Here is a 14,933-nt window from a genome sequence, read left to right on the forward strand (position 1 = left end):
TTATCAGGAGACTTGGGGGAACGCTGGGTGGAAGGAAATTTGTGGCTCCTCTCAGATTCCAGAACTTTCTGCCACAGAAATGTAAGGAACATGTGTTTTTTTAGCCTAATTTTGAGGTTTGCAAAGGATTCTGGGTAACAGAACCTGGTCCGAGCCCCGCAAGTCACCCCTCCTTGGATTCCCCTAGGTCTCTAGGTTTCAGAAATGCACAGGTTTGGTAGGTTTCCCTAGGTGCCGGCTGAGCTAGAGGCCAAAATCTACAGGTTGGCACTTCGCAAAAAACACCTCTGTTTTCTTCCAAAAATTTGGATGTGTCCACGTTGCGCTTTGGGGCGTTTCCTGTCGCGGGCGCTAGGCCTACCCACACAAGTGAGGTATCATTTTTATCAGGAGACTTGGGGGAACGCTGGGTGGAAGGAAATTTGTGGCTCCTCTCAGATTCCAGAACTTTCTGCCACAGAAATGTGAGGACCATGTGTTTTTTTAGCCAAATTTTGAGGTTTGCAATGGATTCTGGGTAACAGAACCTGGTCCAAGCCCTGCAAGTCACCCCATCTTGGATTCCCCTAGGTCTCTAGTTTTCAGAAATGCACAGGTTTGGTAGGTTTCCCTAGGTGCCGGCTGAGCTAGAGGCCAAAATCTACAGGTTGGCACTTCGCAAAAAACACCTCTGTTTTCTTCCAAAAATTTGGATGTGTCCACGTTGCGCTTTGGGGCGTTTCCTGTCGCGGGCGCTAGGTCTACCCACACAAGTGAGGTATCATTTTTATCGGGAGACTTGGGGGAACGCTGGGTGGAAGGAAATTTGTGGCTCCTCTCAGATTCCAGAACTTTCTGCCACAGAAATGTAAGGAACATGTGTTTTTTTAGCCTAATTTTGAGGTTTGCAAAGGATTCTGGGTAACAGAACCTGGTCCGAGCCCCGCAAGTCACCCCTCCTTGGATTCCCCTAGGTCTCTAGGTTTCAGAAATGCACAGGTTTGGTAGGTTTCCCTAGGTGCCGGCTGAGCTAGAGGCCAAAATCTACAGGTAGGCACTTCGCAAAAAACACCTTTGTTTTCTTCTAAAATTATGGATGTGTCCACGTTGCCCTTTGGGGCGTTTCCTGTCGCGGGCGCTAGGCCTACCCACACAAGTGAGGTATCATTTTTATCGGGAGACTTGGGGGAACGCTGGGTGGAAGGAAATTTGTGGCTCCTCTCAGATTCCAGAACTTTCTGCCATAGAAATGTGAGGAACATGCGTTTTTTTAGCCAAATTTTGAGGTTTGCAAAGAATTCTGGGTAACAGAACCTGGTCCGAGCCCCGCAAGTCACCCCATCTTGGATTCCCCTAGGTCTCTAGTTTTCAGAAATGCACAGGTTTGGTAGGTTTCCCTAGGTGCCGGCTGAGCCAGAGGCCAAAATCTACAGGTAGGCACTTCGCAAAAAACACCTCTGTTTTCTTCCAAAAACTTGGATGTGTCCATGTTGCGCTTTGGGGCGTTTCCTGTCGCGGGCGCTAGGCCTACCCACACAAGTGAGGTATCATTTTTATCGGGAGACTTGGGGGAACGCTGGGTGGAAGGAAATTTGTGGCTCCTCTCAGATTCCAGAACTTTCTGCCACAGAAATGTGAGGACCATGTGTTTTTTTAGCCAAATTTTGAGGTTTGCAAAGGATTCTGGGTAACAGAACCTGGTCCGAGCCCCGGAAGTCACCCCTCCTTGGATTCCCCTAGGTCTCTAGTTTTCAGAAATGCACAGGTTTGGTAGGTTTCCCTAGGTGCCGGCTGAGCTAGAGGCCAAAATCTACAGGTAGGCACTTCGCAAAAAACACCTGTTTTCTTCCAAAAATTTGGATGTGTCCACATTGCGCTTTGGGGTGTTTCCTGTCGCGGGCGCTAGGCCTACCCACACAAGTGAGGTATCATTTTTATCGGGAGACTTGGGGGAACGCTGGGTGGAAGGAAATTTGTGGCTCCTCTCAGATTCCAGAACTTTCTGCCACAGAAATGTGAGGAACTTTTTAGCCAAATTTTGAGGTTTGCAAAGGATTCTGGGTAACAGAACCTGGTCCGAGCCCCGCAAGTCACCCCTCTTTGGATTCCCCTAGGTCTCTAGTTTTCAGAAATGCACAGGTTTGGTAGGTTTCCCTAGGTGCCGGCTGAGCTAGAGGCCAAAATCTACAGGTAGGCACTTCGCAAAAAACACCTCTGTTTTCTTCCAAAAATTTGGATGTGTCCACGTTGCGCTTTGGGGCGTTTCCTGTCGCGGGCGCTAGGCCTACCCACACAAGTGAGGTATCATTTTTATCAGGAGACTTGGGGGAACGCTGGGTGGAAGGAAATTTGTGGCTCCTCTCAGATTCCAGAACTTTCTGCCACAGAAATGTGAGGACCATGTGTTTTTTTAGCCAAATTTTGAGGTTTGCAAAGGATTCTGGGTAACAGAACCTGGTCCGAGCCCCGCAAGTCACCCCTCTTTGGATTCCCCTAGGTCTCTAGTTTTCAGAAATGCACAGGTTTGGTAGGTTTCCCTAGGTGCCGGCTGAGCTAGAGGCCAAAATCTACAGGTAGGCACTTCGCAAAAAACACTTCTGTTTTCTTCCAAAAACTTGGATGTGTCCATGTTGCGCTTTGGGGCGTTTCCTGTCGTGGGCGCTAGGCCTACCCACACAAGTGAGGTATCATTTTTATCGGGAGACTTGGGGGAACGCTGGGTGGAAGGAAATTTGTGGCTCCTCTCAGATTCCAGAACTTTCTGCCACAGAAATGTGAGGAACTTTTTAGCCAAATTTTGAGGTTTGCAAAGGATTCTGGGTAACAGAACCTGGTCCGAGCCCCGCAAGTCACCCCTCTTTGGATTCCCCTAGGTCTCTAGTTTTCAGAAATGCACAGGTTTGGTAGGTTTCCCTAGGTGCCGGCTGAGCTAGAGGCCAAAATCTACAGGTAGGCACTTCGCAAAAAACACCTCTGTTTTCTTCCAAAAATTTGGATGTGTCCACGTTGCGCTTTGGGGCGTTTCCTGTCGCGGGCGCTAGGCCTACCCACACAAGTGAGGTATCATTTTTATCAGGAGACTTGGGGGAACGCTGGGTGGAAGGAAATTTGTGGCTCCTCTCAGATTCCAGAACTTTCTGCCACAGAAATGTGAGGACCATGTGTTTTTCTAGCCAAATTTTGAGGTTTGCAAAGGATTCTGGGTAACAGAACCTGGTCTAAGCCCTGCAAGTCACCCCATCTTGGATTCCCCTAGGTCTCTAGTTTTCAGAAATGCACAGGTTTGGTAGGTTTCCCTAGGTGCCGGCTGAGCTAGAGGCCAAAATCTACAGGTTGGCACTTCGCAAAAAACACCTCTGTTTTCTTCCAAAAATTTGGATGTGTCCACGTTGCGCTTTGGGGCGTTTCCTGTCGCGGGCGCTAGGCCTACCCACACAAGTGAGGTATCATTTTTATCAGGAGACTTGGGGGAACGCTGGGTGGAAGGAAATTTGTGGCTCCTCTCAGATTCCAGAACTTTCTGCCACAGAAATGTGAGGACCATGTGTTTTTTTAGCCAAATTTTGAGGTTTGCAAAGGATTCTGGGTAACAGAACCTGGTCTAAGCCCTGCAAGTCACCCCATCTTGGATTCCCCTAGGTCTCTAGTTTTCAGAAATGCACAGGTTTGGTAGGTTTCCCTAGGTGCCGGCTGAGCCAGAGGCCAAAATCTACAGGTAGGCACTTCGCAAAAAACACCTCTGTTTTCTTCCAAAAACTTGGATGTGTCCATGTTGCGCTTTGGGGCGTTTCCTGTCGCGGGCGCTAGGCCTACCCACACAAGTGAGGTATCATTTTTATCGGGAGACTTGGGGGAACGCTGGGTGGAAGGAAATTTGTGGCTCCTCTCAGATTCCAGAACTTTCTGCCACAGAAATGTGAGGAACTTTTTAGCCAAATTTTGAGGTTTGCAAAGGATTCTGGGTAACAGAACCTGGTCCGAGCCCCGCAAGTCACCCCTCTTTGGATTCCCCTAGGTCTCTAGTTTTCAGAAATGCACAGGTTTGGTAGGTTTCCCTAGGTGCCGGCTGAGCTAGAGGCCAAAATCTACAGGTAGGCACTTCGCAAAAAACACCTCTGTTTTCTTCCAAAAATTTGGATGTGTCCACGTTGCGCTTTGGGGCGTTTCCTGTCGCGGGCGCTAGGCCTACCCACACATGTGAGGTATCATTTTTATCAGGAGACTTGGGGGAACGCTGGGTGGAAGGAAATTTGTGGCTCCTCTCAGATTCCAGAACTTTCTGCCACAGAAATGTGAGGACCATGTGTTTTTCTAGCCAAATTTTGAGGTTTGCAAAGGATTCTGGGTAACAGAACCTGGTCTAAGCCCTGCAAGTCACCCCATCTTGGATTCCCCTAGGTCTCTAGTTTTCAGAAATGCACAGGTTTGGTAGGTTTCCCTAGGTGCCGGCTGAGCTAGAGGCCAAAATCTACAGGTTGGCACTTCGCAAAAAACACCTCTGTTTTCTTCCAAAAATGTGGATGTGTCCACGTTGCGCTTTGGGGCGTTTCCTGTCGCGGGCGCTAGGCCTACCCACACAAGTGAGGTATCATTTTTATCGGGAGACTTGGGGGAACGCTGGGTGGAAGGAAATTTGTGGCTCCTCTCAGATTCCAGAACTTTCTGCCACAGAAATGTAAGGAACATGTGTTTTTTTAGCCTAATTTTGAGGTTTGCAAAGGATTCTGGGTAACAGAACCTGGTCCGAGCCCCGCAAGTCACCCCTCCTTGGATTCCCCTAGGTCTCTAGGTTTCAGAAATGCACAGGTTTGGTAGGTTTCCCTAGGTGCCGGCTGAGCTAGAGGCCAAAATCTACAGGTTGGCACTTCGCAAAAAACACCTCTGTTTTCTTCCAAAAATTTGGATGTGTCCACGTTGCACTTTGGGGCGTTTCCTGTCGCGGGCGCTAGGCCTACCCACACAAGTGAGGTATCATTTTTATCAGGAGACTTGGGGGAACGCTGGGTGGAAGGAAATTTGTGGCTCCTCTCAGATTCCAGAACTTTCTGCCACAGAAATGTAAGGAACATGTGTTTTTTTAGCCTAATTTTGAGGTTTGCAAAGGATTCTGGGTAACAGAACCTGGTCCGAGCCCCGCAAGTCACCCCTCCTTGGATTCCCCTAGGTCTCTAGGTTTCAGAAATGCACAGGTTTGGTAGGTTTCCCTAGGTGCCGGCTGAGCTAGAGGCCAAAATCTACAGGTTGGCACTTCGCAAAAAACACCTCTGTTTTCTTCCAAAAATTTGGATGTGTCCACGTTGCGCTTTGGGGCGTTTCCTGTCGCGGGCGCTAGGCCTACCCACACAAGTGAGGTATCATTTTTATCAGGAGACTTGGGGGAACGCTGGGTGGAAGGAAATTTGTGGCTCCTCTCAGATTCCAGAACTTTCTGCCACAGAAATGTGAGGACCATGTGTTTTTTTAGCCAAATTTTGAGGTTTGCAATGGATTCTGGGTAACAGAACCTGGTCCAAGCCCTGCAAGTCACCCCATCTTGGATTCCCCTAGGTCTCTAGTTTTCAGAAATGCACAGGTTTGGTAGGTTTCCCTAGGTGCCGGCTGAGCTAGAGGCCAAAATCTACAGGTTGGCACTTCGCAAAAAACACCTCTGTTTTCTTCCAAAAATTTGGATGTGTCCACGTTGCGCTTTGGGGCGTTTCCTGTCGCGGGCGCTAGGTCTACCCACACAAGTGAGGTATCATTTTTATCGGGAGACTTGGGGGAACGCTGGGTGGAAGGAAATTTGTGGCTCCTCTCAGATTCCAGAACTTTCTGCCACAGAAATGTAAGGAACATGTGTTTTTTTAGCCTAATTTTGAGGTTTGCAAAGGATTCTGGGTAACAGAACCTGGTCCGAGCCCCGCAAGTCACCCCTCCTTGGATTCCCCTAGGTCTCTAGGTTTCAGAAATGCACAGGTTTGGTAGGTTTCCCTAGGTGCCGGCTGAGCTAGAGGCCAAAATCTACAGGTAGGCACTTCGCAAAAAACACCTTTGTTTTCTTCTAAAATTTTGGATGTGTCCACGTTGCCCTTTGGGGCGTTTCCTGTCGCGGGCGCTAGGCCTACCCACACAAGTGAGGTATCATTTTTATCGGGAGACTTGGGGGAACGCTGGGTGGAAGGAAATTTGTGGCTCCTCTCAGATTCCAGAACTTTCTGCCATAGAAATGTGAGGAACATGCGTTTTTTTAGCCAAATTTTGAGGTTTGCAAAGAATTCTGGGTAACAGAACCTGGTCCGAGCCCCGCAAGTCACCCCATCTTGGATTCCCCTAGGTCTCTAGTTTTCAGAAATGCACAGGTTTGGTAGGTTTCCCTAGGTGCCGGCTGAGCCAGAGGCCAAAATCTACAGGTAGGCACTTCGCAAAAAACACCTCTGTTTTCTTCCAAAAACTTGGATGTGTCCATGTTGCGCTTTGGGGCGTTTCCTGTCGCGGGCGCTAGGCCTACCCACACAAGTGAGGTATCATTTTTATCGGGAGACTTGGGGGAACGCTGGGTGGAAGGAAATTTGTGGCTCCTCTCAGATTCCAGAACTTTCTGCCACAGAAATGTGAGGACCATGTGTTTTTTTAGCCAAATTTTGAGGTTTGCAAAGGATTCTGGGTAACAGAACCTGGTCCGAGCCCCGGAAGTCACCCCTCCTTGGATTCCCCTAGGTCTCTAGTTTTCAGAAATGCACAGGTTTGGTAGGTTTCCCTAGGTGCCGGCTGAGCTAGAGGCCAAAATCTACAGGTAGGCACTTCGCAAAAAACACCTGTTTTCTTCCAAAAATTTGGATGTGTCCACATTGCGCTTTGGGGTGTTTCCTGTCGCGGGCGCTAGGCCTACCCACACAAGTGAGGTATCATTTTTATCGGGAGACTTGGGGGAACGCTGGGTGGAAGGAAATTTGTGGCTCCTCTCAGATTCCAGAACTTTCTGCCACAGAAATGTGAGGAACTTTTTAGCCAAATTTTGAGGTTTGCAAAGGATTCTGGGTAACAGAACCTGGTCCGAGCCCCGCAAGTCACCCCTCTTTGGATTCCCCTAGGTCTCTAGTTTTCAGAAATGCACAGGTTTGGTAGGTTTCCCTAGGTGCCGGCTGAGCTAGAGGCCAAAATCTACAGGTAGGCACTTCGCAAAAAACACCTCTGTTTTCTTCCAAAAATTTGGATGTGTCCACGTTGCGCTTTGGGGCGTTTCCTGTCGCGGGCGCTAGGCCTACCCACACAAGTGAGGTATCATTTTTATCAGGAGACTTGGGGGAACGCTGGGTGGAAGGAAATTTGTGGCTCCTCTCAGATTCCAGAACTTTCTGCCACAGAAATGTGAGGACCATGTGTTTTTTTAGCCAAATTTTGAGGTTTGCAAAGGATTCTGGGTAACAGAACCTGGTCCGAGCCCCGCAAGTCACCCCTCTTTGGATTCCCCTAGGTCTCTAGTTTTCAGAAATGCACAGGTTTGGTAGGTTTCCCTAGGTGCCGGCTGAGCTAGAGGCCAAAATCTACAGGTAGGCACTTCGCAAAAAACACCTCTGTTTTCTTCCAAAAACTTGGATGTGTCCATGTTGCGCTTTGGGGCGTTTCCTGTCGTGGGCGCTAGGCCTACCCACACAAGTGAGGTATCATTTTTATCGGGAGACTTGGGGGAACGCTGGGTGGAAGGAAATTTGTGGCTCCTCTCAGATTCCAGAACTTTCTGCCACAGAAATGTGAGGAACTTTTTAGCCAAATTTTGAGGTTTGCAAAGGATTCTGGGTAACAGAACCTGGTCCGAGCCCCGCAAGTCACCCCTCTTTGGATTCCCCTAGGTCTCTAGTTTTCAGAAATGCACAGGTTTGGTAGGTTTCCCTAGGTGCCGGCTGAGCTAGAGGCCAAAATCTACAGGTAGGCACTTCGCAAAAAACACCTCTGTTTTCTTCCAAAAATTTGGATGTGTCCACGTTGCGCTTTGGGGCGTTTCCTGTCGCGGGCGCTAGGCCTACCCACACAAGTGAGGTATCATTTTTATCAGGAGACTTGGGGGAACGCTGGGTGGAAGGAAATTTGTGGCTCCTCTCAGATTCCAGAACTTTCTGCCACAGAAATGTGAGGACCATGTGTTTTTCTAGCCAAATTTTGAGGTTTGCAAAGGATTCTGGGTAACAGAACCTGGTCTAAGCCCTGCAAGTCACCCCATCTTGGATTCCCCTAGGTCTCTAGTTTTCAGAAATGCACAGGTTTGGTAGGTTTCCCTAGGTGCCGGCTGAGCTAGAGGCCAAAATCTACAGGTTGGCACTTCGCAAAAAACACCTCTGTTTTCTTCCAAAAATTTGGATGTGTCCACGTTGCGCTTTGGGGCGTTTCCTGTCGCGGGCGCTAGGCCTACCCACACAAGTGAGGTATCATTTTTATCAGGAGACTTGGGGGAACGCTGGGTGGAAGGAAATTTGTGGCTCCTCTCAGATTCCAGAACTTTCTGCCACAGAAATGTAAGGAACATGTGTTTTTTTAGCCTAATTTTGAGGTTTGCAAAGGATTCTGGGTAACAGAACCTGGTCCGAGCCCCGCAAGTCACCCCTCCTTGGATTCCCCTAGGTCTCTAGGTTTCAGAAATGCACAGGTTTGGTAGGTTTCCCTAGGTGCCGGCTGAGCTAGAGGCCAAAATCTACAGGTTGGCACTTCGCAAAAAACACCTCTGTTTTCTTCCAAAAATTTGGATGTGTCCACGTTGCGCTTTGGGGCGTTTCCTGTCGCGGGCGCTAGGCCTACCCACACAAGTGAGGTATCATTTTTATCAGGAGACTTGGGGGAACGCTGGGTGGAAGGAAATTTGTGGCTCCTCTCAGATTCCAGAACTTTCTGCCACAGAAATGTGAGGACCATGTGTTTTTTTAGCCAAATTTTGAGGTTTGCAAAGGATTCTGGGTAACAGAATCTGGTCTAAGCCCTGCAAGTCACCCCATCTTGGATTCCCCTAGGTCTCTAGTTTTCAGAAATGCACAGGTTTGGTAGGTTTCCCTAGGTGCCGGCTGAGCTAGAGGCCAAAATCTACAGGTTGGCACTTCGCAAAAAACACCTCTGTTTTCTTCCAAAAATTTGGATGTGTCCACGTTGCGCTTTGGGGCGTTTCCTGTCGCGGGCGCTAGGCCTACCCACACAAGTGAGGTATCATTTTTATCGGGAGACTTGGGGGAACGCTGGGTGGAAGGAAATTTGTGGCTCCTCTCAGATTCCAGAACTTTCTGCCACAGAAATGTAAGGAACATGTGTTTTTTTAGCCTAATTTTGAGGTTTGCAAAGGATTCTGGGTAACAGAACCTGGTCCGAGCCCCGCAAGTCACCCCTCCTTGGATTCCCCTAGGTCTCTAGGTTTCAGAAATGCACAGGTTTGGTAGGTTTCCCTAGGTGCCGGCTGAGCTAGAGGCCAAAATCTACAGGTAGGCACTTCGCAAAAAACACCTTTGTTTTCTTCTAAAATTTTGGATGTGTCCACGTTGCCCTTTGGGGCGTTTCCTGTCGCGGGCGCTAGGCCTACCCACACAAGTGAGGTATCATTTTTATCGGGAGACTTGGGGGAACGCTGGGTGGAAGGAAATTTGTGGCTCCTCTCAGATTCCAGAACTTTCTGCCACAGAAATGTGAGGAACATGCATTTTTTTAGCCAAATTTTGAGGTTTGCAAAGAATTCTGGGTAACAGAACCTGGTCCGAGCCCCGCAAGTCACCCCATCTTGGATTCCCCTAGGTCTCTAGTTTTCAGAAATGCACAGGTTTGGTAGGTTTCCCTAGGTGCCGGCTGAGCCAGAGGCCAAAATCTACAGGTAGGCACTTCGCAAAAAACACCTCTGTTTTCTTCCAAAAACTTGGATGTGTCCATGTTGCGCTTTGGGGCGTTTCCTGTCGCGGGCGCTAGGCCTACCCACACAAGTGAGGTATCATTTTTATCGGGAGACTGGGGGAACGCTGGGTGGAAGGAAATTTGTGGCTCCTCTCAGATTCCAGAACTTTCTGCCACAGAAATGTGAGGACCATGTGTTTTTTTAGCCAAATTTTGAGGTTTGCAAAGGATTCTGGGTAACAGAACCTGGTCCGAGCCCCGGAAGTCACCCCTCCTTGGATTCCCCTAGGTCTCTAGTTTTCAGAAATGCACAGGTTTGGTAGGTTTCCCTAGGTGCCGGCTGAGCTAGAGGCCAAAATCTATAGGTAGGCACTTCGCAAAAAACACCTGTTTTCTTCCAAAAATTTGGATGTGTCCACGTTGCGCTTTGGGGTGTTTCCTGTCGCGGGCGCTAGGCCTACCCACACAAGTGAGGTATCATTTTTATCGGGAGACTTGGGGGAACGCTGGGTGGAAGGAAATTTGTGGCTCCTCTCAGATTCCAGAACTTTCTGCCACAGAAATGTGAGGAACTTTTTAGCCAAATTTTGAGGTTTGCAAAGGATTCTGGGTAACAGAACCTGGTCCGAGCCCCGCAAGTCACCCCTCTTTGGATTCCCCTAGGTCTCTAGTTTTCAGAAATGCACAGGTTTGGTAGGTTTCCCTAGGTGCTGGCTGAGCTAGAGGCCAAAATCTACAGGTAGGCACTTCGCAAAAAACACCTCTGTTTTCTTCCAAAAATTTGGATGTGTCCACGTTGCGCTTTGGGGCGTTTCCTGTCGCGGGCGCTAGGCCTACCCACACAAGTGAGGTATCATTTTTATCAGGAGACTTGGGGGAACGCTGGGTGGAAGGAAATTTGTGGCTCCTCTCAGATTCCAGAACTTTCTGCCACAGAAATGTGAGGACCATGTGTTTTTTTAGCCAAATTTTGAGGTTTGCAAAGGATTCTGGGTAACAGAACCTGGTCCGAGCCCCGCAAGTCACCCCTCTTTGGATTCCCCTAGGTCTCTAGTTTTCAGAAATGCACAGGTTTGGTAGGTTTCCCTAGGTGCCGGCTGAGCTAGAGGCCAAAATCTACAGGTAGGCACTTCGCAAAAAACACCTCTGTTTTCTTCCAAAAATTTGGAAGTGTCCACGTTGCGCTTTGGGGCGTTTCCTGTCGCGGGCGCTAGGCCTACCCACACAAGTGAGGTATCATTTTTATCAGGAGACTTGGGGGAACGCTGGGTGGAAGGAAATTTGTGGCTCCTCTCAGATTCCAGAACTTTCTGCCACAGAAATGTGAGGACCATGTGTTTTTTTAGCCACATTTTGAGGTTTGCAAAGGATTCTGGGTAACAGAACCTGGTCTAAGCCCTGCAAGTCACCCCATCTTGGATTCCCCTAGGTCTCTAGTTTTCAGAAATGCACAGGTTTGGTAGGTTTCCCTAGGTGCCGGCTGAGCCAGAGGCCAAAATCTACAGGTAGGCACTTCGCAAAAAACACCTCTGTTTTCTTCCAAAAACTTGGATGTGTCCATGTTGCGCTTTGGGGCGTTTCCTGTCGCGGGCGCTAGGCCTACCCACACAAGTGAGGTATCATTTTTATCGGGAGACTTGGGGGAACGCTGGGTGGAAGGAAATTTGTGGCTCCTCTCAGATTCCAGAACTTTCTGCCACAGAAATGTGAGGAACTTTTTAGCCAAATTTTGAGGTTTGCAAAGGATTCTGGGTAACAGAACCTGGTCCGAGCCCCGCAAGTCACCCCTCTTTGGATTCCCCTAGGTCTCTAGTTTTCAGAAATGCACAGGTTTTGTAGGTTTCCCTAGGTGCCGGCTGAGCTAGAGGCCAAAATCTACAGGTAGGCACTTCGCAAAAAACACCTCTGTTTTCTTCCAAAAATTTGGATGTGTCCACGTTGCGCTTTGGGGCGTTTCCTGTCGCGGGCGCTAGGCCTACCCACACAAGTGAGGTATCATTTTTATCAGGAGACTTGGGGGAACGCTGGGTGGAAGGAAATTTGTGGCTCCTCTCAGATTCCAGAACTTTCTGCCACAGAAATGTGAGGACCATGTGTTTTTCTAGCCAAATTTTGAGGTTTGCAAAGGATTCTGGGTAACAGAACCTGGTCTAAGCCCTGCAAGTCACCCCATCTTGGATTCCCCTAGGTCTCTAGTTTTCAGAAATGCACAGGTTTGGTAGGTTTCCCTAGGTGCCGGCTGAGCTAGAGGCCAAAATCTACAGGTTGGCACTTCGCAAAAAACACCTCTGTTTTCTTCCAAAAATTTGGATGTGTCCACGTTGCGCTTTGGGGCGTTTCCTGTCGCGGGCGCTAGGCCTACCCACACAAGTGAGGTATCATTTTTATCGGGAGACTTGGGGGAACGCTGGGTGGAAGGAAATTTGTGGCTCCTCTCAGATTCCAGAACTTTCTGCCACAGAAATGTAAGGAACATGTGTTTTTTTAGCCTAATTTTGAGGTTTGCAAAGGATTCTGGGTAACAGAACCTGGTCCGAGCCCCGCAAGTCACCCCTCCTTGGATTCCCCTAGGTCTCTAGGTTTCAGAAATGCACAGGTTTGGTAGGTTTCCCTAGGTGCCGGCTGAGCTAGAGGCCAAAATCTACAGGTTGGCACTTCGCAAAAAACACCTCTGTTTTCTTCCAAAAATTTGGATGTGTCCACGTTGCGCTTTGGGGCGTTTCCTGTCGCGGGCGCTAGGCCTACCCACACAAGTGAGGTAACATTTTTATCAGGAGACTTGGGGGAACGCTGGGTGGAAGGAAATTTGTGGCTCCTCTCAGATTCCAGAACTTTCTGCCACAGAAATGTAAGGAACATGTGTTTTTTTAGCCTAATTTTGAGGTTTGCAAAGGATTCTGGGTAACAGAACCTGGTCCGAGCCCCGCAAGTCACCCCTCCTTGGATTCCCCTAGGTCTCTAGGTTTCAGAAATGCACAGGTTTGGTAGGTTTCCCTAGGTGCCGGCTGAGCTAGAGGCCAAAATCTACAGGTTGGCACTTCGCAAAAAACACCTCTGTTTTCTTCCAAAAATTTGGATGTGTCCACGTTGCGCTTTGGGGCGTTTCCTGTCGCGGGCGCTAGGCCTACCCACACAAGTGAGGTATCATTTTTATCAGGAGACTTGGGGGAACGCTGGGTGGGAGGAAATTTGTGGCTCCTCTCAGATTCCAGAACTTTCTGCCACAGAAATGTGAGGACCATGTGTTTTTTTAGCCAAATTTTGAGGTTTGCAATGGATTCTGGGTAACAGAACCTGGTCCAAGCCCTGCAAGTCACCCCATCTTGGATTCCCCTAGGTCTCTAGTTTTCAGAAATGCACAGGTTTGGTAGGTTTCCCTAGGTGCCGGCTGAGCTAGAGGCCAAAATCTACAGGTTGGCACTTCGCAAAAAACACCTCTGTTTTCTTCCAAAAATTTGGATGTGTCCACGTTGCGCTTTGGGGCGTTTCCTGTCGCGGGCGCTAGGTCTACCCACACAAGTGAGGTATCATTTTTATCGGGAGACTTGGGGGAACGCTGGGTGGAAGGAAATTTGTGGCTCCTCTCAGATTCCAGAACTTTCTGCCACAGAAATGTAAGGAACATGTGTTTTTTTAGCCTAATTTTGAGGTTTGCAAAGGATTCTGGGTAACAGAACCTGGTCCGAGCCCCGCAAGTCACCCCTCCTTGGATTCCCCTAGGTCTCTAGGTTTCAGAAATGCACAGGTTTGGTAGGTTTCCCTAGGTGCCGGCTGAGCTAGAGGCCAAAATCTACAGGTAGGCACTTCGCAAAAAACACCTTTGTTTTCTTCTAAAATTTTGGATGTGTCCACGTTGCCCTTTGGGGCGTTTCCTGTCGCGGGCGCTAGGCCTACCCACACAAGTGAGGTATCATTTTTATCGGGAGACTTGGGGGAACGCTGGGTGGAAGGAAATTTGTGGCTCCTCTCAGATTCCAGAACTTTCTGCCATAGAAATGTGAGGAACATGCGTTTTTTTAGCCAAATTTTGAGGTTTGCAAAGAATTCTGGGTAACAGAACCTGGTCCGAGCCCCGCAAGTCACCCCATCTTGGATTCCCCTAGGTCTCTAGTTTTCAGAAATGCACAGGTTTGGTAGGTTTCCCTAGGTGCCGGCTGAGCCAGAGGCCAAAATCTACAGGTAGGCACTTCGCAAAAAACACCTCTGTTTTCTTCCAAAAACTTGGATGTGTCCATGTTGCGCTTTGGGGCGTTTCCTGTCGCGGGCGCTAGGCCTACCCACACAAGTGAGGTATCATTTTTATCGGGAGACTTGGGGGAACGCTGGGTGGAAGGAAATTTGTGGCTCCTCTCAGATTCCAGAACTTTCTGCCACAGAAATGTGAGGACCATGTGTTTTTTTAGCCAAATTTTGAGGTTTGCAAAGGATTCTGGGTAACAGAACCTGGTCCGAGCCCCGGAAGTCACCCCTCCTTGGATTCCCCTAGGTCTCTAGTTTTCAGAAATGCACAGGTTTGGTAGGTTTCCCTAGGTGCCGGCTGAGCTAGAGGCCAAAATCTACAGGTAGGCACTTCGCAAAAAACACCTGTTTTCTTCCAAAAATTTGGATGTGTCCACATTGCGCTTTGGGGTGTTTCCTGTCGCGGGCGCTAGGCCTACCCACACAAGTGAGGTATCATTTTTATCGGGAGACTTGGGGGAACGCTGGGTGGAAGGAAATTTGTGGCTCCTCTCAGATTCCAGAACTTTCTGCCACAGAAATGTGAGGAACTTTTTAGCCAAATTTTGAGGTTTGCAAAGAATTTTGGGTAACAGAACCTGGTCCGAGCCCCGCAAGTCACCCCTCTTTGGATTCCCCTAGGTCTCTAGTTTTCAGAAATGCACAGGTTTGGTAGGTTTCCCTAGGTGCCGGCTGAGCTAGAGGCCAAAATCTACAGGTAGGCACTTCGCAAAAAACACCTCTGTTTTCTTCCAAAAATTTGGATGTGTCCACGTTGCGCTTTGGGGCGTTTCCTGTCGCGGGCGCTAGGCCTACCCACACAAGTGAGGTATCATTTTTATCAGGAGACTTGGGGGAACGCTGGGTGGAAGGAAATTTGTGGCTCCTCTCAGATTCCA

The sequence above is a fragment of the Pleurodeles waltl genome, chromosome 1_2, assembly GCF_031143425.1.
Source record: "Pleurodeles waltl isolate 20211129_DDA chromosome 1_2, aPleWal1.hap1.20221129, whole genome shotgun sequence".
NCBI classification, from domain to species: domain Eukaryota; kingdom Metazoa; phylum Chordata; class Amphibia; order Caudata; family Salamandridae; genus Pleurodeles; species Pleurodeles waltl.